Genomic DNA, 24,685 nt, shown 5'->3' on the forward strand with positions numbered 1-24,685 from the left:
ATATTATACAAATTTATATGTAATACATTATTTTGATTTATAGATTTTGAAAAATTTTAAGCATATAATGAATATTAAAAATAATTTAAATGAGTTATCCGAACCCGAACCGAACCCGCAAAGATCCGAACCGAACCCGAACCGAAATTTAGAAATACCCGAATGGAACTGAAATCTTTAAAACCCGAAAACCCGAAACCCGATTAGATCCGAACCGAACCCGAACGCCCATCCCGAGTGAAAATGTTCAGGCAGCTTTCAAAATTTGTAAAATATTTGTACCAAATTACTTGACTACCTTTTCCTTTTTTCTTGTTCTATTTTTTATTTATGAAAAACTCATAAATTTATTATCAATGCTCTATATATGTTCAAAAAAAATATTCTCTGAATTTTCTTTAATTAATGGAAAAATAAGATCTATAATCAGATTTAATTATGCTGGAAATAATTAGTAAAGGTTTTTATAAATTATATAAATGAATAGTTAATCATATCAATATAACTAATAGTTTCTCATTTTTTAAATAATATTTAATAATAATAATAATAATATTATTATTATTATTATTATTATTATTATTATTATTATTATTATTATTATTATTATTATTATTATTCGTACCAATAAATATCTTCTAAGATTTCAACAACTTCTGGAAATAGTTCAAAATCACTCTTTATATCTAACTGGATATAAAAACGATAAGAAATATTAAACGGATGAAAATGTTGGTCCAGCAAAAGAAAGAAGAAGGCATTTGTTGATATGATTCCGAATCGATTATGATGCTGCCTTCAACCTTCATACGAATAAAGTAAACAGCTGGGTGGGATTATTAGAGATCATATGGGGAATGCATAAAAATTGGGATGCGGCAGTTTTGGAACATGCTTCATCGAGCGTAGAGGCGGAAAGGAAAACATTAATTTGGGCAATGCAATTGTGTTGTTATTTAACGGTGATTCCCAAGATTTAGTTCGTACTATGCAAGGATTTTCTGTCTGACTATATTTCTAATATGTATCTGCTTAATGATATAAATTAAACTATCGGCAAAACAAGCGTTGGATCTCTTCTTCCTCTATTGTTAGACGCAATGTTTTTAAACCCGACCTGGACACCGAACCGGACGACTTACCGGATTGTTGGGTTACTGGATCGACTACGGATGAACTGCGTGTTAATAAATGAATTAATTTTATTATATAATAATATATCAGCTATGTAAATAAAAATATGAAAACTAGAGTTTAATATTTTCTAAATGTTTTTTGAAACATAAAATAATAGTTTGGATATGTATATATTTATGTTTAAAAGAGTTTAGAAAATACTTAACTATAGTTTTTATATTTTTATTTTCATTTGACATACAAAATATCAAAATATAGTTTATAATATTTATAATATTCTCTAACAAGGTAAGAGTTATGAAATCTAAAAAAAACCAAGACATAAAATTTATAAATATTTAAATGTATGTGAATAATAAATTTAACTTCAAATACAAAATAAACTAAAGTAAAAAGTTATTGTAATAAATTATCAATAACAGAAATAAACTAACATCAAATCACATCAACTAATTTTGGTTCTCTCTACCATCGCTCACTTTAGTTTCTTCAGGTGGCATAGTGAAATATTCATCAAAATCTAAAAATCAAAAATATAAAATTGAAAAGAGAAAATCTAACTTTTTTTTTTGTCAGCACCTAACTTATTAATTGGAAATTTAGAATATAAAACATAATCTAAAAACATAATTAAAAACTAAAAAAAGAAGTAAAAGTTTTTATTGGTTCAACCGGTATCGGGTTCTGATTTTTACTGGACTTTTGCAGGTTTCTACGGTTTTCTAAATATTGGGTTTCTGGATTTTTTTTGGGTCACCGGATTTACTGGTTCAACCGCGGATTTTGGTCGGGTTCAAAACACTGATTAGACTCAGACGTTTTTCTGCTGCACATGTTTTAGCTTTATAAGTCATCTAAATTGAGTGTACTATACATATTGTATTTTTTCCTCCTAGGTGGCTACCATCAAGTTTGTATTCATATACAGTAGTCAACCTTCAAGTTAAATAATAACTTTTTCGAAAAAATGATTCCGATTAAATTGTTTCTTAGTGGTTTTATGCTCAACATGCAAGAACATAGCTTGCTTTCATTATTTTGTAGCCAATTGATAGCGGACGAGTGATTTCGTGTTGTTTAAGATTTGGTTTGTCATTCTAGACAAACAAACAAATTCTCTCAAAAATCAAACATCTATCACCGTTTCACACGTTTTATAAAGTTTTACTCGGATTTTTTCTCTCTTAAAAACAGAATGGCTTACTTGAAATTAATCAATATTTTACATGGAATTTTGAAAAGGCACATAGAGCTTATGCCCCTCTCTTAGTGCGGTTTCGCTACCGTTAGAAACATTTTTGTTGGAGATAGATTTCACATTCACTTTAAAACCGGTTTAAGACACAGTTTAATGATCCAAAGACTCATTAAATAGATAATAAACCCAAGAAAATACTCGGAGTTCAAAAAGAGTTAATGTTGACTTGATCCCGTCAACCCAAAACATAAAAAAAATTGTGGCATTAAAGTAGGCATTAATGATGCTGGATTATGCCGGAGATCACGTCGCTGTTATAATCTCCCTCCAAACATCTATAAAAGGAGGAGAAAGAAGAAATGGAGGGGGATCAAGACTTCATACATCAAAACTATATTTTTTGCACTTAAATTCACTTGTATTTGCATGCTCTCTATTCATTATCATTGTATCAAGTTTAAGTATCAATACGAACCACTTTTATAGCCTAATTCTAATTTCTGAGTGGATCTCGTGGTCTATCAATTACGTTATAAAAAAAATCTCTCGCAGTTCATTCTTAGCTGTCATTTATTGACATAACTAAGTTTGATTTCTATGTTAGGTCTAAAAGTATGTCATTTATTGGCGGTAAGTTTCCTACTAGTTCAATCCAGTTCAATCCACAGAATTGATAGCCATCAAAACGGTATGATAGCCATCAAAACGGTATATATGTTTTAACCGTTGCTGTAAATAATTAACAAACAAACCTAGCATTTTGTTAGAACCTCATTCTGCGGATCTATTCGTTAAGGTTGCTCTTAGCTTGTGTGAGAAAGGAACTAACATAGTGATTCTAGAACTACCACGTACCTATATATTTAAGCATGGTTTCTACAATTACTACGTACATAAATATTTCAAGTCTTGTTTTCACAACTACCACGTACATAAACATATTACTTCCATAAATCAACCACAAAAATTGATAGAAGTGGGGACAGCCTTGATTTCATGGAAAATTTTAATATTAACCAACATTGTGGGTGGGTGCAATTTATGATATCAGAACGAACCAACATTATATCTGAGGAGTACCAACTTGGAACCTAACCCTTGACATACTGTAGCTTTGTTCTTCGTCGCCAAGAGGCTAGCTAGTGAAAGATTCTTCTTGCTGGGAGTGTTTGTACGAGATATATAGAAAAGTATAGTTCTATTAATGAACATATAAACCAACGCGAATTGGGCTAGTTGTACTTGAGGGACCTTCGGGCTTGATACGGTTCCAGCTTCGATTCCCGTTAGCCACTGGAGAATTAACATTTCGACATCGTCAGACATGGAAGCGACACGTGGGGCAATAACGTAGGCTGCAAAACACGTGGTTAGTCTGGACCCACCTTATGGTGGAGGTCATGATATCCATGTATAATCCAAAAATATATATATTAATTACGTATAAGCAAAATATCCAAATGTTTGTGAACTTGTGTTATTGAGATTTTTTTTCCATTTGCCTAACTGAGCCATTTTGGACGGAAATATCTTTAAATTATTTGTAGGTCATGTTTAAATAAATATTTAACATGTTCAAAGATTTTTCTTAATAAAATCTAGACTACTATTTTATGCATATTTTAAATTTCAAAAGAAAAAGAGTTTTTTTTTTCAAATAAATTTCAAAAGAAAAAAGAGTTTTTCAAATTGAAGTCTGATTTACTTGTACTAGCATATGCTAAAAACAGTGATGTCACTGATGTCTAGACCAAAATCCATATACATCTTTATAACGGTTGTATTCATTGTTAACATCATTAGGCTCTTGAAACAAAAAGTGTTGTGTGACATGGTCCCTCAGTTTCATAAATATGTGCTGTATGTTTTTAGAAGAAAAATATTATTTAAAAAAAATATATTTTTGTATTTCAATAATTTTTTATCAACTATTAATGATTTAGCCGAAAAGGTGATGAAGATATTAAAATATAAAGAGTTCTGATTTTCGGAAGAAGGCACACATGCAGAGTAAACCACATAATTTAGAGCAGTCTGATCTCTAAAGTGTGCTCTTAGATCAATGACAAAATAGTGAAGAAAAAGCTAAACTTTATATTTCTTGGTATGTATTAGATACGTGTGTGTTATATTGATAGATGGAGATTGATGTGGAGTTAACAGATATGTTAGTATTGGATACTTTTAGCAGGCATGGTTTTGACGTAAGATTGTCTAAACACCTCTTGCAAATGGCTTGAGGACATATACCTTTTTTTTTTTTGAAACACTTTTTTTTTTTTTTTTTGAAACACGAGGACATATACCAAACTTTGCTATTCTTGTGTGCAGAGCCGGACCTCACATATGCAAGGCTAGAAGAAAATAAAATACTTTTAACCCTGTAAACAATTTATTTTTAAAAAATAGTGCTACGATACTAAACTTGACTCAAACTCAGAACCCTACACACTTAACTAACTAAGTTTTACCATCTGAACTAACTGATCTTCAACAAAATTTGCTCCTATATTATTTTAACCATACCGCCCGCGAGCTAATGCTTGATCAGTTTCTATTAAGTACCGGCCCTGCTTGTGTGTGTTGATAAACTGTGTTTTTACCAACTTATATTTTTTTTCTCAAGTTAAACTATGTGTTTTTGAATATCTTGCTTTTTATCAAGTTTTTTAAAGTTTAGATCTATTTAAAGGAAAAAAGCCATTTAAAAAGTAAACAAACATATGGAAGTACAAGATTGTGCAGAGGTATCAAAAGTCTGATATTGAATTAAAAAGATTTTTTTTTTTTTGAATTTTAAGGAATTCAGGGTTTCCCCAAAGGCTTTCTAGGCCCAAAGGACTAATCCCCCTCCTGGCGCTGACGAGCTCCATGTAATAATGCCCCAGTGGCCCGAGAGAATTGTTTGCAGCGTGAGGCTTCGAACCCGGGCGTATTGGCACCATGGGCACCTCAACCACGAAATTCTAACCACTCGCCCAACTCAGTCGGGTTGAATTAAAAAGATTTCACTGATGGATTGAGATTAATCTAACGGTACGCATATATAGTTATGGCTATTTTCTTTAAAAACTATTCCGTCTGATGCGTAGAAAAATATGCACAAAACAATTTCAAAATAATAAGTTTGTAGTCTTTGGATATATATGTGTTAGACAGTTGTATGTTTTTTTCCGGATAAAATGTAAAGTTTATATCAAATTTTCAATTGTGACAGATATTACATAGAGAATTGTACCTGAATGTGGAAAGTAAACTAAGAAACAAATCCTGATACAGTTATGAGCAAAATCAGGAAAAGATAGCGGAGCTAAGCTTAAAGCCAGCTAAACAACGAGATGTATTCGGACAAAAAAAAACCCCGACACAGTCGAGGACGCGAGCCGAAAACCACAAACTACCGAGAAAAAAGGTATTTTCAAAAAACAATAGCTTCTGCAGCTTCGACAACCTGCCCAAAACTGATCCGCACAAATAATCCAAACATGAGCAAACCCAAACCACCCGACAAAAGATATCTTCGATAGTATTGATGGTATGAGAGTGAACCACCGATCGACGATACATATCGTAGAGATGAGCCGAAGATACTATCTCCAGTCCAGCTCACTGTGACCATGTACATTCATTGAACAGAACTCACATATAGAAAGAGAGAACCGAACTTGTTGTTTTGTTGATGGATGGACACTGATTGGTGTCGTTTAACTCTATTTTTTTTATTTAGAAAAACTTGTAAAAGAACTGAGATGGTGAACTTGTTATATTTCTTGAGTGCTCATATTCACTCTGGTTTGTAGTCTTTACCAAAAATAATTAGCATTTTTAAGAAAAATTCTAACGGCCAATAAAGTATCTACAGTCGTTATGTTACTTTTAGATATTTCGTATTTGTAGTGTGAAATAAATCTTGAACCCTATAGGCTATCTTTTTTTTTTGAAACACACTTATATTAATGAACTCAAACAAAGGTTGGTGCAGCCATTAAAGCTAGTTCAGCAGACAGAACCTGCTTTGCTAACAAATCTGTATCTATATTTTTCGATCTAGAGATCCAAACAAAGGAAATACATTCAAAGGATAAAGCTACATCTTGAATATCCGCCAAGATCCCATAGAGACCAGCAAGGGACATTTTCTCGTTGATGGCTTTAACGAGTTCAGCGCAGTTAGATTCGCACTTGATTCACATCAGTCCGAGTTCCCTGCACTTCCAGATTGCTTCCCGAAGCGCAAGTGCTTCAGCTGCCAGCGGCGTGCGCATGTAATGGGCCAAGCACGAGAAGGATGAAGCTCTGTTCTGTGCTTTTACTATCCACCCTAGCCCTGCAATATTAGAACTTTCATTCCAGGCAGCATCTGATTTGATTACAACACAATTAGATGGTGTCCTAGTTGGCGGTGAAAGCCCATGTGTTGTCGCAGGAGCTTTTGCTTGGCAAGCTCCCCATTCTCTAGCAAGCGTAATTGCTTTGGAGAACGTTTCTTGTGCTGAGAGGGGTCTGTCGTTGAAGACCAAATTATTTCTTGCTGTCCATATGCTCCACAGAATCCAGGGTGCTAGCTGTCCTGCCGTAACTCCGGTTGGTGGTAAGTTCTTCCTTGAGATCAAGCTACACCATAAGTTTCTCAAACCTATAGAATCATTGTACTCAACGCTTGGAAAAACAGGGGCCGATGACCAAATCTGTTTCGCAAAAGCGCAATGAAAGAACAAGTGTTCTATAGTTTCGGGTTGGTTGCAGCGTTTACACTTCCCGTCGACGTTGATTTGTCTGGCTCGTAATGCTTCTCTCGCCAGGATTGCTCCGTGAAGTACTTTCCATGCGAAGAGATTTGTTTTTGGGGATGTCTTGAGGTTCCAGATTGCCTTTTTCCATTCAAAACTTAGATCTTCTTGCGAAATTTCCATCACGTCTCGCCGTTGAGATATAGTTGTTGCATATCCCGACTTAGTTGTGTAGTTCCCGGAAGCTGACCCTATCCAAGATAATTTGTCTGGAGCTCCCGATACACTGGGCCTGATAGACCTGATTTTGTGTTCCTCAAACGGGAGCACTAGTCGGATTAGCTCAACATTCCATTCCCTGCGCTCGGGTAGAAGAAGATCAGCAACAGTGAGGTTTTGGTAAGCTAATGGGGCCGAACCCATTGGTCGCTCCTGATTAGTAACGCTGAGCCACAACTTGTCCCAGATGTTAATGCTCTCGCCATTACCAACCTCCCAACTTGCATTTCTCATGATGATGTCTCTTCCTATTAGGACCCCTCTCCATCCATGGGATATGACACTTTTTCTGAGACCATAAGGAAATCTTCATTGGGGCAGTATTTGCCAATTAGGATTCGCGCTAGCAACGTCTCTGGTTTGGTTATGATCCTCCAACTTAGTTTGGCTAAAAAAAGGCTCATTGAAGCTTTGAATGTCTCTGAAGTCGAGGACACCTTGCTCCTTCGGCCTGATAAGCTTTTTCCAAGCGATCCATGCCATTTTCTTGCTGTCCATGCGATCATCCCACCAGAATCGGGCCAGTGCGAATTGAATTCTTTGGCAGAGGGACAACGGCAGCGGAAAGCAAGACATGGCGTGAGAGGGAACAACTGAGAGGACACTTTTGAGCATAGTCATTTTCCCCGCTGTTGATAAGAACCTATTTCACCATCCTCTAGCCTTTTGACGGATCCGATCCACTATGGAGGTTCAAAGGTCACACTTTGATCTCCCGAAATGCTCCGGTAGTCCTAAATATTTACCAGTCCCACCTTCCTTTTGGATCGATAGTGTATCATGGACCACACGTTTCAGAGATCTCGGTGTCCTTTGAGAGAAGGTAATAGACGATTTATCAGTGTTGATTGATTGTCCGGAAGCAATCTCATATTGTTTGAGGATACAGTTTAGAGCTGCGCTGCTTTCCTTGTGGGCTCGTACGAAGAACAATGTGTCATCCGCAAAGAGGAGGTGGTTTAGTCGAGGAGACCCACGAGCTACCCGGATCCCTTTGAGAGATCCTTCCTCTTGTGCTTTGTTACATAGACCCGAGAGAACCTCGCTACAAAGTATGAAGATGTAGGGAGATAGTGGATCTCCTTGACGGATACCACAGCTCGGTGTGACTCTTCCTCTAGGTGAACCGTTAATGAGGAAGGAGTACGTAACGGTAGATACACATTGCATGATCCACGAGATCCATTTGGGATGGAAGCCCAATCTCTGGAAAACCAGTCGTATGAATTCCCATTCAAGACGGACATAAGCTTTACTCATATCGGTTTTAACCGCCATGGAACATCTTTTTTGTGCATCTGACGTCTTGAGGCAGTGGAGCACCTCATGAGTGATTAGGACATTGTCCGAGATCGCTCGTCCCGGGATGAAAGCGGATTGGTTCTCTGAAACTATATCCGCCAGCAGAGGTTGGAGTCTCTTCGTCAAAATCTTAGAGATGATCTTGTAATAAACATTGCAAAGGGCTATGGGTCTATATTCCGAGACTCGCTGTGGACTGTGGATTTTTGGTATGAGCCGAATATGGGTCTCATTAATCTTGGGTGGCAAGCTATCCGAGCTAAAGAAATCTTGTATCTCTGCCACAATGTCGTTACCAATGGCGCCCCAGTTTGTGTGAAAGAAGTCTGCCGAGAATCCATCCGGACCGGGCGCTTTGTCTGCATGGATTGAGAAAACCGCTTCTTTGATTTCCGCTGCTGTCGGAATCATAATGAGTTTTCATCTCATCATTCACCATTGGTAATATAGCGTACATCAATGTCTCTTCTCTGTCGCCCTCAATTGCTTTGAAGAGATCCTTGAAGTAGTTAACGATCACCTTCCCTATCTGATCTTCCTGGTAGGCCATCATCCTATAGGCTATCTATCTATCTATCTATATAAAAAAAGGTTTCAACACATCTGACACCGTCACGTCACTAATTAGATTCATTACAGAGCGACACGTGTCTTATTTCCCTTTCTCACCGACTTCTGGTTTCATCTCCTCTCAGCTGCGTAACGCTTCAAGCTTGCATTTATTCAACGCAGAGAAAGATGCATTTAAGTCTTTACAACTCTTCCCCAATATCGCGCATTCAAGAAACCTCATTCCTACATCATAACGCATGAAAGCTTTATCTATAAATAAGATTATGTTCTATCATGAAATTCATCCCCTGTAGCAATTCAAGGTTCACATTCTCTTCTAAGCACGGACAGGACACCGAACCTTCTTGCCTATTTGAAAGCTCACAAACGATAGCTAGCAAGTACCGGATCTACTTCCTCAAGCTCTGAAAAATAGGTTTCTATTTTGCTTTTCCAGAAGGTTGATGAGTATATCTTCTATGACGTCTTAAACATCGCTACATCACAATCGCCACCACAATTCTCCGATGTTTCCATACCCCATTCAAAAATTGAAATCCAAAAACAAAATGACGCCAAAGAGCCAAGACCTTTAAAGATCTGAAGGAGGTTAACACAGTCATAGAAGCTGTGCCGTGGTTCAAGCAGTGAAGAAGTTCGCCGGTGGCTCGAAAAGGCGAAATCGACGGTGGTGCCAGTGGATAACACGAAGAAGCTAAACCCGCTGGCGATGGATCATGTCAGAGCGGAGGTGAGGCTGGCGATACGCAAAGCTCGATCGGAGAAGAAGAAGATACAAGTGATTCTAGCGAAATAGATCAACGAAGGAGCGTACCCAAGTGGTTCAAGAAGACAAAAAGGGGATTTAAGAATTGACTCGATTCATCTCCTCATTCAGAGACTCTTCCGCCATCTTCTCCAGCAAAGCCATGCAACTGTGGATGTCATCTTCCTGATCGCCTCTCTCGGTAGCTCTCGATCTCCGCAGATTCTAATTAATCAAATTGGGATGTTTCATCTTTGGGCTACAGCTTTGGTCTTTCCAAAGTCAAGATGCCTATCACATCCTTTATCTTGGCCTTCGTTGGGCTCAGCTTCTTACTATGGTTCCACTTCATTAATCCATCATCACTTGGTTCTTAGATTCTTATTATCATGGGTTTAACTAGAGATTATTGTAAAGTATACTCTTGCCTCTTTTTAATATAATGCACCAAAAGTTAGCAATAAAAAAAAATTTCGCCGTGCTCACAGTGATGGAGAAGGTTCTAGGTTATTAAACTCGGGGAAACATGTAAAGATATTAAAACGACGATTGTTGTACCTCATCGACGATGGTTGAAATTTAAAGTACTTTTTAGTTTTAATAAAAACATCTTTTTTTAGTTTCAACACTACAGGAAATAAGGGTAGTAATAGCAGACGAAAAACGCTATGAATCATGTATAATAGCGCTTCCTTGTCCGTTATAATAGGTCCGACACTTTTAATAGCGGTTTTTTGTATGTTATAGTTAACTATACAACGATAGCGTTAGTTTGTATGCAATTGTTAATATTTATAATAATGTGATACAAATGTTATTAAAACTCATTAATTTAATTTTTCCAATAGTAAAGATAACAAATTTTTCGTGTTATTTATTAGTTTTTTAATTATCCAAAAATTTATTATTAATAATTACGAATTGATTTTTTTTAATATAATATTTCTTTAGAATATTTGTAATTAAAATAATTAATCATATTATAAAAAAAAAATGTTTACAAAACCATAAATCATATCCTTGTTTACCTATACCATCAAAACCTAACAAACATAGTATCAATCTACCACTAATAATCCTTCACAATCATCCCTAACATTTCTGCTCTTCCACCACCATCAAGCTTCTCATCTATCTCTCTTTTCTAGCTTCTGAACCAACTCCATCTCCTCTCTTCCATCTTGCTCGACTCCAACTCCATCTAAGATCCACGCCTCTAACTGCAGGTCAAAAAGCACAAATCTTCTCAGCCCAATATCAAACTCAGGTAAAAAAAATGCAGTAAGCAAGGATTCAACCTAAAAAATCTCACCCTGTCAAGGAAGTGTTAAATACCAATTCAGCAACACAGGTTCCAGGAGCACCAAGGGACTTAGCCTCTAGCTCTCCATGAAGCTACCACCACAGAAAAATAAGAAACATAAGCCATTCATACGACAACTCAAAATTCAAAACAATGGAACACAACTCATGTCAGATTCATTAGTACCTTTGCCTTTATCGACCTGAAAGATATCTTCTGGCTCCTCGGCTTCTGTCAATGTCCTGAACACACACACACAAAAGAAAAACAAAGATTGCTTATTAAAATTCAACACTGGAGAAAGTATTTAGATCACCTGCACTTGAGAAAAGAGTAATGACAGTGGAAACAACACTTAGCTCACCATGAGAATCCAAAGACTGAGGAAGAAAGAAGAGGCCAACAAGAAGGAGAGCAGCGATGCCTAATCCGAGTCCGATTGAGAACCTGATCTTCGTCATGCTGGTGGCGAGCTTGAAACCAGTCTTCTCCGACACATCTCCATTTTCTTCTCCTTAAGAAAACCAGTCAGGTCTTGTCTCATTTCAACGAAAGTATAAGACAAATGAACCAACTTTGTAACCAGGTTTTTCATCAGGTTGTTGAAATCGAGAAGTTCAGCAAAAGAGAAACATCAATCGAGTCAGTTTTGAGGCAAATCCAAGTCTTGCCTTTGCGAAGAACTTAGAGACAAATCCAAAAAGGAAACTTTGAGAGGGAAGTTGAGCAGCTTTGTGTATTGGCGGAACTAGATCTCGGCGTCATCGGTAGAGAGGAAATCGAGGCTTGAGGAAGATAACAGGGCCGTGGACACGAAATCGAGGCTTCAAAATCGGTGGGAAAGATGAGAGCAGGGAAGATGAAAAGAAGAAACAAAAAAAGAAAAAAAAAGAAGAATGAATCTGTCCGGAGAGAGAGAGGGAGCCTGTGAGGAGAAGAAAAAAAGATTAAAACTCACCCTTTGATTTATTATAATCAAACGGCTTAGAAGGTGATCCATGTATATAGATCTAATTGGGCAAGAGAGCTTTGTCTTTATTTTTTATTTTTTTGTGTCTTGTATTTCATTATTTGATGATTTTTTTTTTTGTATTTACAATTTTAAAATTAATGTTTTATTCAAAATTTATATTTTGTAGTTTATAATTTAAATTTTAAGTTTAAATTTTTTGAAATTGGGTATAAATTTGAGTGTAAAGCTAGTTTTAAGATTTAAAATCTAAGAAGAGAATATTAGATTTGAAGTTTAGTTTATGAATTTAAACATATGATATTTAGAGTTATGATAAGATTTGAGATTATTGTTTGAAAATAATAATATGACAGTTTGTATTTAGATTTGGATGTAGAGTTTACGGTTTGAAGTGTAATGTTAGGGTTTGAGGTGTAATGTATAAACCCCTAAGCTACTATACATATATATTCTTTAGTTTACACTCAAACATATAAATTATATAAAACTATTTTGCAATAAACAATATGATTGAATTTTGATTTTAAGTTTAAAATTGAAGTTATATTAGAGTGTGATTAATTTAGAGTTATGATATATATATGTGTATAGTTTAGGGTATGAGGTTTAGATTTAATATCCGAGATTAAAATCCCTAATTCAACATAATTAAGTTCTTAAACTCAAACCCTATATTCTATTCTAAATCTAGATAGACAAAATTAAAATAAAATGATATATATATCTCATTCTTAAACCCAAACCCTATATTCCATACCATATACCCTAAATCTCTAGTTTTATTCTCCAAGCTATAAATCTGATCATTAAACTTATATTTAAATTTTAAACTTAAACTCAAACTATAATATAATTATAATACATGTAAAATTGATTAAAAAAAGGTACAATTAATTAATGATTGAAAAAAAGAAGGAATATTATCATTGGTCTATCAAGAAGGACAAGGATGACTATCTTCAGGGTTATAGTTTCAGAGGTTACACTTTAAAATATGAAAATCTATAGTTTTAGGGATTACAAGAGGATAATATTTTGTTCCAGTTATATTTCTCTCCATAAGATTTGGCTCCAATATGATAAAAAAAAAAAGATTTGGCTCCAATAATATTTTGGGGTTTTGGCTCCAATTCATTTTTAGCCAAAATTTATCATTAAAGCACAAAACATCCCACAAAACACTAACAAGCCTAAACACTTAGAAAAAAAAATCAAAACTCTCTCCCTCTCGAAGTCTCTCTCTCGGACTCACACCAACGAGTCTACTCTGACTCTCCTTCTAGTTCTCTCCTCCGACTAGAATCCTCATTGCTTCCTTTCTCTACGTTAAGAATCAAATGCCAGTCTCAGAACAGAACAAGTAATTCAATAATCAAACCTAAGAATACATCTTAAAAGAACAATCCAAACTTAACCTGTGTAAGCTTGACATTGGCTTTCTGTTTTCGTCTCTGGTGGATGTCCTAATGTACCTCTTTGATTCCAACCCCATGTAAACAGCTGAGAAACCATTTAAGATATAAATGCATTAGTTTTTCTTCTTCAAAAGATGTATCAATAGATAGGGCCAAAACATCACTTTTCCTCACCGTACTGCTGTAATGTTATCTGCGTCTTCTTTACCACTGATGAGCTGTTCAAGGTGGAAAAGCTGACGGTAAGTACGGGTTCTAACCTCGTCGATCATGGTGGGCTCAAGGTCGACAAAGACAGCATCATCACCTTCGCCAACAGTATTGTCACTCAGCACCTTTCTATTAACATCATCAAACTCTACAAAACCAGGCCACTTATTTAGACTCAAAAAGGACAAACCCTGAAACTGTTTCTTATAATCCCAGCTACAAAATAGAAAAGAGAACTAGTATTTGAAGTAAAAATGCTCAAACATATTCAAGTGTTACTTTCTAGACTATCTTCATCACTACTCCTCAAGTCAACAACAAGATCCTTAATTTCCTCAAGTTAGAAGAACGAGCAAGGTGACAGTCGCAGGCGCAAAACCCATCAACCTAAGTACCAAAGCTAGATTAAATAAACAAAAATAATTACAAGAGTTAAGATTAAATCCCCCAAACAATTAGTTCTACGAATACTAATGAGCTCATATAGATTTAACAAAGTCACAAAAGAACCTAAAATTTCAGAAGTAAAGACTTGCAAAAGTTGGAGAGAGATTGAGAGAGCTTGACCGGCGAGGTTCACGGGAAAGAGAGGCTGAGACTTCCCCTTTATTCATCTCCGGCGAGCTGAACCATCGAAGCCTCTTATCCTCCTCTGCTTATGAAGGACAGCCGTCTTCCGCCTTGCCACCGGCGCTGCTATGCTGTCACTCGCCATCTCTGACTCGAGTCATGCGTTTTCGCTGAAGCTTTCATCATGGCTGAGTGAGAGAGATAGAGATAGAGATAGAGATAGAGAGAGAGAGAGAGATGGTTGAATCTAGACATGTTGAATCGTAAGAGGTTGATTAGAGTCAAGCTCTGTGTGCAGATCTAAAGACTTTGTGATTTTAGGTTTAACGATTCAAGGATGGTGATGGAGAAGATTGATCTCAGGAGAAAAATGATATCTTGCATATTTGCATTGTTTTAAGCTTCCATTTTGTACATAATGATCATATAGAGTAAGAGTTTAGCATCTTTAGGATCCATTTTGCATTCATATGTCTTAATCAGGTATTAGAGTGACCTATGGAGTGATTGGAGGTGTTTAGAGGCATGGGAGTTAAAGAAAAGATCAAAATGAAGTTTAGTTCGAGTTCAAGCCAGTTCAACTCAGGGAGACCCAGTGCGGGTTAGTTTACCAGCGTCGAGATGTCGAGAAGAACATAATGAAGAACTCCAACGCGGCTTGGAGCGACGCGGGGTCGAGTACCCGCTCGCACGAGCTAGAAGAATCATCGGAAATCCAGCGCGGGGAGGATGACGCGGGTTGGTGTCGATCGTCTCAACCCGCGTCACGAAGAGGCGGGACGGAGCCACGCGGGATCGACTACTCACGCGCATGACGAGAGAGTAGCCTCGACAGTCTGACGTGGGACGAAGGCTGCGGGTTCCATTACCCGCGCGCATGACGGGAAAGATCGGCAACGGTCTGACGCGGGACGAAGGCCGCGGGTTCCACTACCCGCGCGCATGACGGAGAAGATCGACGACCATCCGACGCGGGTGGTGTGACGCGGGGTATGCCCAGTCGCTCCAACCCGAGTCGATATTTATCCTAAGTCGAATTTTAATGTTTTTAAGGGCTTTTAAGACTTTTTAATGGAAACCATTAGGTTTTCCAAGGACATATAAATACTCTTGTAATCCCAAAGTTGAGATCTTATCTTGTTTTCTCTATCTAACCACAAAGAACTTTTAGGTGAAATATCTTATCTTGATCATTTTCTCTTGTGATTGTTTGATTATTGGGATCACTAATCATGATTAGCACCAAATCATCATTGATTCTTGGGCTCATCATGAAGAGTAGTGAGCAGTCATATTTGGATTCATGGGTTAGGGAGACTAAGGGTGATTAAGCTAGATCTAAGGTGTTTTAGTATAGATCCATCTTGTTCCTTGCTAGTAGAGTGCTTTTAATGCAACTCTAGAGTTGGCCTCTCTAAAGTTGAGCTCTAGGCATTTCATGCCTGAAAGGTGTTTGATGAAATGCCTGAACCAACTCTCCTAAGCTTTTAACATTATTTACCAAAGAGATTTGTTGTTAAAGGTGTTAAGATGGCTAGTAGACTTGAGATTAATGATTACTTAGATAACATTCAACCAAAGAGATTTGATGCTTGAGTTATCTTAGTAAATGAACATTCATCTAGAGATAGAGTTTGTTTAGGATGGTGTCTAGGTCTAAGGTAGATAGATTGGTTGAAAGTTAACATCTTTAAATTGAAACTTGATCACCCAAGGTCAACTCCTTTAGCTCATGAGTTCTCTTATCTTATAAGAAAGAAAACTTTGTCCTTTATTGCATTTTAGTATCATTCTAGTTCAAAAATCATCTCACCAATTGATAGTACTTAGATTAAGCATGGTCTTGCATTCCCTTTGCTTTAGAATCACTTAGAACTGGTTTGACATCCTTTATTCTACAACATTTGATTAAGAGCCTTGAAACTCCTATCATCAAAAAACAATCAATGGCCACAAATCATTGACCAATAAAGAGAAATTAATAGGATTAACTAAGATTAACTTCTAACCTTTGGAATAAAACCAATCAGTGGTCGAAAATTAATCAATCCAAAACTATTTTTATTAATAATTGTTTTAGAAATTATAATTTATTGTTTAACTAATTTTATATATATAAAAAATAAATTATATTCAAATTATTGATTACATTTATTTTGTATTTAAAAATTAGAGTTTTAAAATATAAGTTTAGAGTAAATGTAATATGATTTAGGGTATATGATTTTTGTTATGGTATATATTTAAGTTTAGGGTTAGAGTATTAGATTTGAGATTTGAAATTAATATTAATTTTTTTAAATTAATAAAAAAAATAGAATTTTAAGAATTTTAGTTAGAGTTTAGGGGATGTGATTAATTTAGGGTATGATATATATAAGTGTATAATTTAGTGTTTGAGGCTTAGATTAATGTTTGAAATTAAAATTTTAAAAGGTTAAAACTTGAATATATTTAAACTTAAGATTTATAATTAAAATAAGAAAATGTTTGAGTTTTAGGATTGTGTTTTATGTTTAGGGTCTAAGATTTAGGGTTTAGCTTGGGTTTAGGTTTTTTTGGAGGGTTGAGAAACGAAATGGAATGAGAGGGAAGTGAAAAACGAGGATGAGAAGGAAAATGAAAAAGATTAGACACTTGTTTTTTCACTAAGTATCTGGCGGGAAAAATGAATTATGTGTTGTGTCAATTTACAATAGCGGTTAATTTTGGATCTGCAATGGTAAGGCGTTTACACTTTGCAAATTAACGCGGCTAATTTTTTTTATTTTCCCGCGATAACAAAGATATCGTTTAATTTTATAAACACTATTAGAAAGGTCAGTGTTGGTATACAATAGCATAAATGTTAAAAAGTGCTATACTACTATGCTATTAATACCTACATTTTCTGTAGTGCAACTCTCAGCACGTGGGTTGTGTTTGATATTTAAAATGACTTTAAAAAGAACAATGATAATGTGTGTAAGACTAAGATAATAACATATTTTATAATTAACTCATCATCCATCCACTTTTAATCACAATAAAAAAACTCAAATTTAATTATGACAAGAGAAAGAAAAATATTATTGCAGTTAATACTGCGAGTTATTACGTTAATCGGCAGCACATTAATCAAAACTTTAAACACTTTTTTAAAAATTTGTTTCTGAGCAGAAGATAAGAACATAACGCATGAAAGCAGAGAATCATCTTTTTCTCATGTCTCAATCAAAAAAGTTGTTTCTTTGGTTTCGTCGTATTCTGTTCAGTTTGGTGTTTGGAAATTTTCTTTTGGATTTCCCTGTTCGTAACGAGACACTGCGGCAGCGTCAAACAACAAGAAATGGACACCAACGACGACATGGTGGCACATCCATGAGAGAGAAATAGACGCCAGCGACTGAAAGTTGACTTCGGATTTCCAAAACAGATGACGCTGTGAAATTCGGCGATCAAAAGCATGTCATTTCTATAACTGGAAATGAACGCTGCGACTAAACGCAGAAAAATATTCTTCAATATTGCACTTTAAATTTCAGTCGCTGAGTTAGTCGCAGCGTCTTCGTCCTGAACATGGTTATATACTACACGAAACTGTTGTTGGGATTTCCTCCGACTTTTATGTACAGATTGGCACATGAAGTGATGTTCTATGGGTTAGTTGTGCTTCTTGCAAAGGCTGTCCCCAAACCAATGAAATACAAGTACAGCTTCTCATGTCCTTTTCATTTCTAAATTCTCTGATTACTTTGATCAAGGGAGCTCAGTAACAACGACACCGATCTCATGTGTCTGACCAAATATGCAGCTGAAATGTTCAGTCCTCTGATTCAGACTGTTCTGTTCAGAACAACCTTCGCGTTTACATGTTTCAGTATGAGGATAGAAGTGGCACCTCAGGTTCTACGTCCCATTTGTTTGCAGTTTGACATACGTTTGATTTGATTGTGTTTTTAATAAATACTTTATTTCGATTCTTTCTTTCCGATCAAAATATATTTCTTTTTGGTTAACGATTAATCTTTTGTGATTTTGTAGTGCGAATAGTACTTTTATGAAAATCAGAAGACAAATTATCTATCATGCAATTTACTTAATTGCAAAGATTTTAAGGTTCATTTTTTTGAAATTCTGTATTAAACTATTTAACATAAATAATGTTCAATACAAAACATATAATTTCACTTTGAAATTAAAAAGAAATATCAATTCAAATAATTAACTAATCTACTCGCCGCGCTCACCCCCCAGTAGAAGATATTTTAACATACAACAAAAAATGCTAAAATGTTTTGGTGTATGTTTTTCTTTTCTTTAAACAAAAGAAAATTGGTGGGTTTTCTTTTTGTTTTGTTGAAGAATACTAGTATCAAACTGGTTATGTGTTCTTTGCAATAAAAAGGGACATTTGCTATGATAACCCTTAAAATATAAACAATAACTAAGATAACCTATCTAGGGGTCCGATTGGTAAGAACTTTCGCTTTAGGCTTTGGCTTTAGAAATATGGTTGTAGAGAATTTGGCTTTAAAAGTTGTGGCTGTTATTTTAAAAATTTTAAAAGCTTGATTGGCATCAAAAGCTTTATAAGCTGTGACTGTTATAAATATATATTTCATATTCATTTCAGAAATGTATTACTTATTTTTTTCTATCTACTTTTTATTTATCAGTAAAAAATTAGCAACAAATATATTTTATTTATTTATTCTAGCAGAATTTTTTTTTTTTTTATTATTTTAAATAAGATTACAATTTATTAAAAAAAATTATTAAAATTTAACGGATCCTAGCCCATATGCTATTTGCAATCTCAACTCGAACACCTTCCATGTATTGTCTTGAACTGGGATCTTGTTTCATCGTATTTGGAAGTTCTTCCTCATTTGTCGTTTGTTCGTTTTCATTTTCTTCTGACTGAAAATCAGGATCCACAAGATTTGATTTTCGAATAAAAAATTATGGAGAACCATGGTTGCCACCACAATTTTTCGTATTGTAGATATGTTATACCTTGCTTCGTCTTTCACAATACACCACTTTTTTCCATACTCCAAAAGTTCTTTCTATCACTGACCGAAGTGATGAATGGCAACGATTACAGACTTCTCTGTAGTTTCTTTCTTCTGCTTGATTTTGGAACCGATTTAGGTGATATCTCTCTTCTCTATATGAACAAAGAAATCCACGACGTAATGCGTATCCTGAATCACCTAAATAATACTTACCATCGGGTGGATGAGGAAAATTAGTATCATCTTCGATAACAAGCGAAAGAACTTTTGCATCGTGAGAAGATCGTGGAATTCCAACATAAACATATGTGAATAACATGTCTAAGTTGCATATCGCAAGGATGTTCATGGATGCCTATTCCAATATCTTCTTTGATCTCTTCCAGACACCATAACAGGAATATGAGTTCCATCGATTGCACCAATAAATCCTTTGAAATATGGCCAATAATGCTTATTTGATTGCAATTTAGGATGAACTTGCATAAGAGACGCCAGATCTGGAGCAAACATATCAGTGGCCATTGATACAAGTGCAACAAGTACCTCATGAAACTTTCTGGAAATTGTTTCTGCTGAATGACCAAATGTATGCATTGCAGTTTGCTGTGTTATATTGTGTCCACACATATGTAAAAATATAGCCACATTTTCTTTTGCACACATATTATATGTATCACGCAATCCGTACATATCTTGGAGATCACTACATAATTTAGTTAATATCTCCGGCCACATCCTTAACATATTGTGGCATTGTGTTGGATGACCATTGATCATATCATGAAGAAACTTTCGTCCACAGTCTGCATCTGAACATAAAGGTCTCATGACTCTTTGATCAGTTTCTTTTGATTCGAGTAAAAAATCATCACCCTCTTCATCTTCAAGTATTTTCCATAACAATGATATATCCTGTATTTAAGATACACAATATTAAAAACTTGTTCAATTAAATAAAAAAAATTAAAATCATTCGTCAAAGTAGCTGAAGTCTGGATAACGAGGCAGCTCTTTCTGCACTTGGATGGATCGTTTTAGATAATTGAGAACATGTTCATCGTCTGATAATCCTAAAACCATCTGCCGTGCCGTCTCACTATTTTCAATTAGGCTTACAACATCCCAAGAGAAATGTGAATTGTATTCAAGATTAGAAAGCTGGTGTACACGACGTACTCTCTTTCTCTATCTGAACCCATGGCTTCTCCTGCAACTCTAATAGTTTCGGATCGTCTATCATATGCCATTGAAATTTTCAACTTTTCACGTTTTCATCTTGGTGGTATTTTGTTTGTGGGGGTGTTATACCCGGTGTTTTGAGTTTCAGAAAAAAAAATGATTCTTGGTCATCTCTTTCAGTTTGGGTATCATTCACATGATCTTCTGCTTGCACATATCCATCAGGACCATTTCCAACTGCCCATCCATCTTCAGTTCCAATGTACGCATCTGAAAATATTTTTCCAGCAAATCTAGATCTTGAAGTGGCTTGTTTCGTATATGACTAGCCCCGGGAATTTCCTATAACTGAAATTATTTCACCATTAATAATGATAAATTGTTATAACAAAAATAGTCTACGAGTTAAAACTTATTGAATGTGGCTTACATTGCACCGATCGTCCCACCAGTCCAAATCCATCTCGATTTCATTGGTAGTCTGATTAACATGTACTCCAGTTTTTTTGCTAAACCTTTTGTATGTAGTGTACCATGTTTTCAGACTATCATAATGATTCTTAAAGTTTTCCATACCGTTTTATATCTCGTTGCTTGCTCAAATTTATCTATTAATCGATCTTTTCCTTCTTTTGAAAAGAGAGCCTCTTTCCAGTTCTCTTCTTCTTGCTCGGATACAAAAATCTAAAGGAATGTATGAGTCTTGTTATCATTCCATGTGATCTTCTTCTATAAATATTTAACAAAAATACATTACATTAAATTCATATAACATAATATCCATAAAAGTTGTACTAAAATCGCTTAACATATAAATAAAATACCCTTTCGAGAAGAAGATGACGACATTTCTGTAAAAACAAAAGATTTAAAATAATTTAATGTAACACTTAGAAAACTAAATATATATATATACTGATTGTTGATAAGAAAAGCAAATGGAATTGTTGTACATGTTGGTTGTGTGTTTGATGAAATGAGTTTTCTTCTTGTATTTATACTGAAAATATATTCTTAAAATAGTATTTTTTTTTTTTGGTTTTGAATCATTCGTAAATGTTTTCAATTACCTTTATAATAATTTCTATGTTTTAATAAACTAATGTCCAATAATAGTAGGTTATGACTTTTTCTTAATGTTAAAAACCCAACTAATTAATGATAATTAATATATTAATTATTATACTTATTGTTTTATTTATTTTGGTCAAAAATGAACAAAGGACAGAAGAAAAATAGTCATCCACGTTTTTTGCAAAAAAATAAAGAAAAAAGAGCGTCAAAGCCTTACAAAGTGGCTGTTAAAAACAGTGAACAAATTTTTTTTTCTTTCTAAAAATCGGCTTTTAGGGCTTTACAGATTTCTAAAGCCTAAGACCACCTCCAATGGAAGTTCTTCAATCAGAACTCTCTTATTAAAATTAAAGAAATAAAAAAAGAAATTGAGAGAGAGAGTGAAAAGAGGTTTTAAAAACTCTTGTTTTAGAATCACTTCTAAAATTTTTTCATCCACATGTCATGCAACTAACATTTTAATGATTTAAAAAATATCAAATTTAATTGCACAATTAAAATATGAATATTTTTATTTTTTTAGAACCTTACATGGTTTCTATTGGTTGGAGACGGTCTAAATGAATTGATTGACAAATTTTAGGGCTTTACACAATCACAAAAGCCTCAACAGCCTAAACACCAATCATACCCTAGATTTTGTATTATATCTAGAAGAAATTTTTCCTATAATACCCTTATGCAAATAATTTGTTCGAGTCATTCATTATATAAATTAAATCAAATAATTAATTTACTTACTTAAAATAAAGTTAATTTAACGATATGAACGTTAATTAAATAAATATTAAAATTAGATTTGTTTTGCAAAAAAAAATATATAAAAATATATATATTGTATGCGTCTTCTAACATCCGGTGGGCTAGTATCAAATCTATATATTTGTTTAGACTTCAAATGCCATTTTGACAGACTTCCATAAAATTTGCATGTGTTTGGCAGATATGAAAATCTGAAGGGTAGACTTGTAAGTTGTCTCCTAACATTCGATGTACTAGTACCAAGTCTAAACGTATGTGTTAGATTTCAAATGCCATTTTGACAGATTTGGATAAAGTTTACATGTTTTTAGCAGATATACAAGTTTAACCAGTAGACTTATATGTTGTCTGCAAAAATCGTTGGACTTGTTCCATGTCTACACAACTGTGACAGACTTCAAATACCAATTCGATAGACTTGCGTAGTGTTTACATGATTTGGCAGATATGAAAAACTGAATCGGTAGACCTATATGTTGTCTACTAACACTTGAAGGACTAGTGCCAAATATACACATTTGTGTTAGATTTCAAATGCCAGTTTGACATACTTCGTAATATCTACACTAGGATAAGATCCGCGCCTTGCGCGGGATGAGAGTTAGATTTGAAAATTATTATGTATTTAACATTTTATATATACATTGCCTAAAATTGGACAAAACATGTTTAATATGTCGTATAATATGTTAAACACATGTAAAATTGATAAATCAAAGTAGTAAATCACCTGGTGCCGAGAAAAAAAAAATGTAAATCTTCTTCTTATCTAATCACATGGTGCGGAGACGGCATAAGCGGAACTTTGCTCTTCTTATTTCACTTTGGTTTCGATGTATCAAAATGTAAATCTTCTTCTCTGCTTTCCTTTTTTTTTCTGCCAAGAAAACACAAAATAGACTATCTTGAACCAGTTAGAGAAAAAAAAAAAATTTAAAATCTTTTCGTGAATATGGACACAAAACAATTGAGAATACAAAATTTTTTTTCTCAAAGTAATAACCCTAAACACATACAATATGGTCCAGTTAAGAACGACAAACTAAAGCCCATTAATACACAAAATCAAGATCTCAGAAGCCGTTTTCAGTTAATCAAAACAGTTCATTCTATTCGGAAAGTCAATCGATCTACTCCTCATGAGGTTTGACCCAAAGAATTTTGGTTTCTAATCATACATATAGCTTGTTTTATTATGTTCTCATGGTTATATATCCCTCTTCGCTAATTGTAGTTCAGCCATCGCCTGAGAATCTTTGAAGACATGCAATCGAGAAGTAGTCTTTCTAGACATGTGAATGGTAAAGTTTCTATTTATTCCTTTATTTTTTAAGTATATCGAATTATTAAAACATAAACAGTTCTAGTCTTTGGGTTTCATTTTTTTTTTAAATGTAGCAATCCTTTGGGAACCCAACTGAGTTTAAAAAAACAAATATGTTGAGAAGATTATTGAATCAGCCAGTACTTCTCTCAAAGAGTTTGAGGTTTCCTTCATACATGCTTGGATGCTTCTTTAGGTAAACGCTACTTAGAAGATGAAAAATCTAAGTGATACAATATGCCTGTGACAAAGTAGGTTTTTTTTTTTAATGTTTGTCTTCAGGGCTCAATTGTTGTCCCTGCAATACGCTCTCTGGATTGCATAAGAGATATTCCACACAATAACATGGTTAGTTTCCTCTTTCTATTTTCTGAGATTGATTGATATAATTTGAATACTGGTTAGTGTACGATTGATCTCCTGGTTAGTGACCACACTTAGTAAGTAGTAGTATAATTGTATGGATACTGAATAAAGCAAATATTTTATTTTCTAGAACAGTCTCTTAAAACATATAGAAAAAAAAAAACCTTGTGAAACACATATAAAAGAAACAAAAATAGAGGATGCTCTAAAACAAACTTCAAGTTTTACTGGATAATTAAAGCTGAAAGCTTACACCAACTTTTTTGGAATACCTTCAGTATGGGTTCCTTGGAATCCTGAATACAAATAGATAACAGACAGTTACTAACAATTTTGGTTTCTAATCATACATATAGCTTGTTTTATTATGTTCTCATGGTTATATATCCCTCATCGCTAATTGTAGTTCAGCCATCGCCTGAGAATATTTGAAGACATGCAATCGAGAAGTAGTCTTTCTAGACATGTGAATGGTAAAGTTTCTATTTATTCCTTTATTTTTTAAGTATATCGAATTATTAAAACATAAACAGTTCTAGTCT

At 34.6% G+C, this 24,685-nt stretch overlaps 2 long non-coding RNA genes across 2 annotated transcripts; both read right to left on the minus strand.

Annotated features, from left to right (window-relative positions):
* Nucleotides 1-10,917: 10,917 nt before the first annotated feature.
* Nucleotides 10,918-12,235, minus strand: LOC106389060. The gene is made up of 4 exons (XR_001277957.3): nt 11,632-12,235; nt 11,454-11,509; nt 11,277-11,359; nt 10,918-11,184 (listed from the first exon to the last, which is right to left on the minus strand). It is a non-coding gene; the product is annotated as an uncharacterized LOC106389060 (long non-coding RNA).
* Nucleotides 12,236-16,109: 3,874 nt separating this feature from the next.
* On the minus strand, nt 16,110-23,111 carry LOC111211169. Its single transcript, XR_002662323.2, has 3 exons — nt 21,442-23,111; nt 21,048-21,346; nt 16,110-20,965 (listed from the first exon to the last, which is right to left on the minus strand). It is a non-coding gene; the product is annotated as an uncharacterized LOC111211169 (long non-coding RNA).
* Nucleotides 23,112-24,685: the final 1,574 nt, after the last annotated feature.

This window comes from Brassica napus, chromosome C5 (genome assembly GCF_020379485.1).
Source record: "Brassica napus cultivar Da-Ae chromosome C5, Da-Ae, whole genome shotgun sequence".
Taxonomy (NCBI): Eukaryota; Viridiplantae; Streptophyta; class Magnoliopsida; order Brassicales; family Brassicaceae; genus Brassica; species Brassica napus.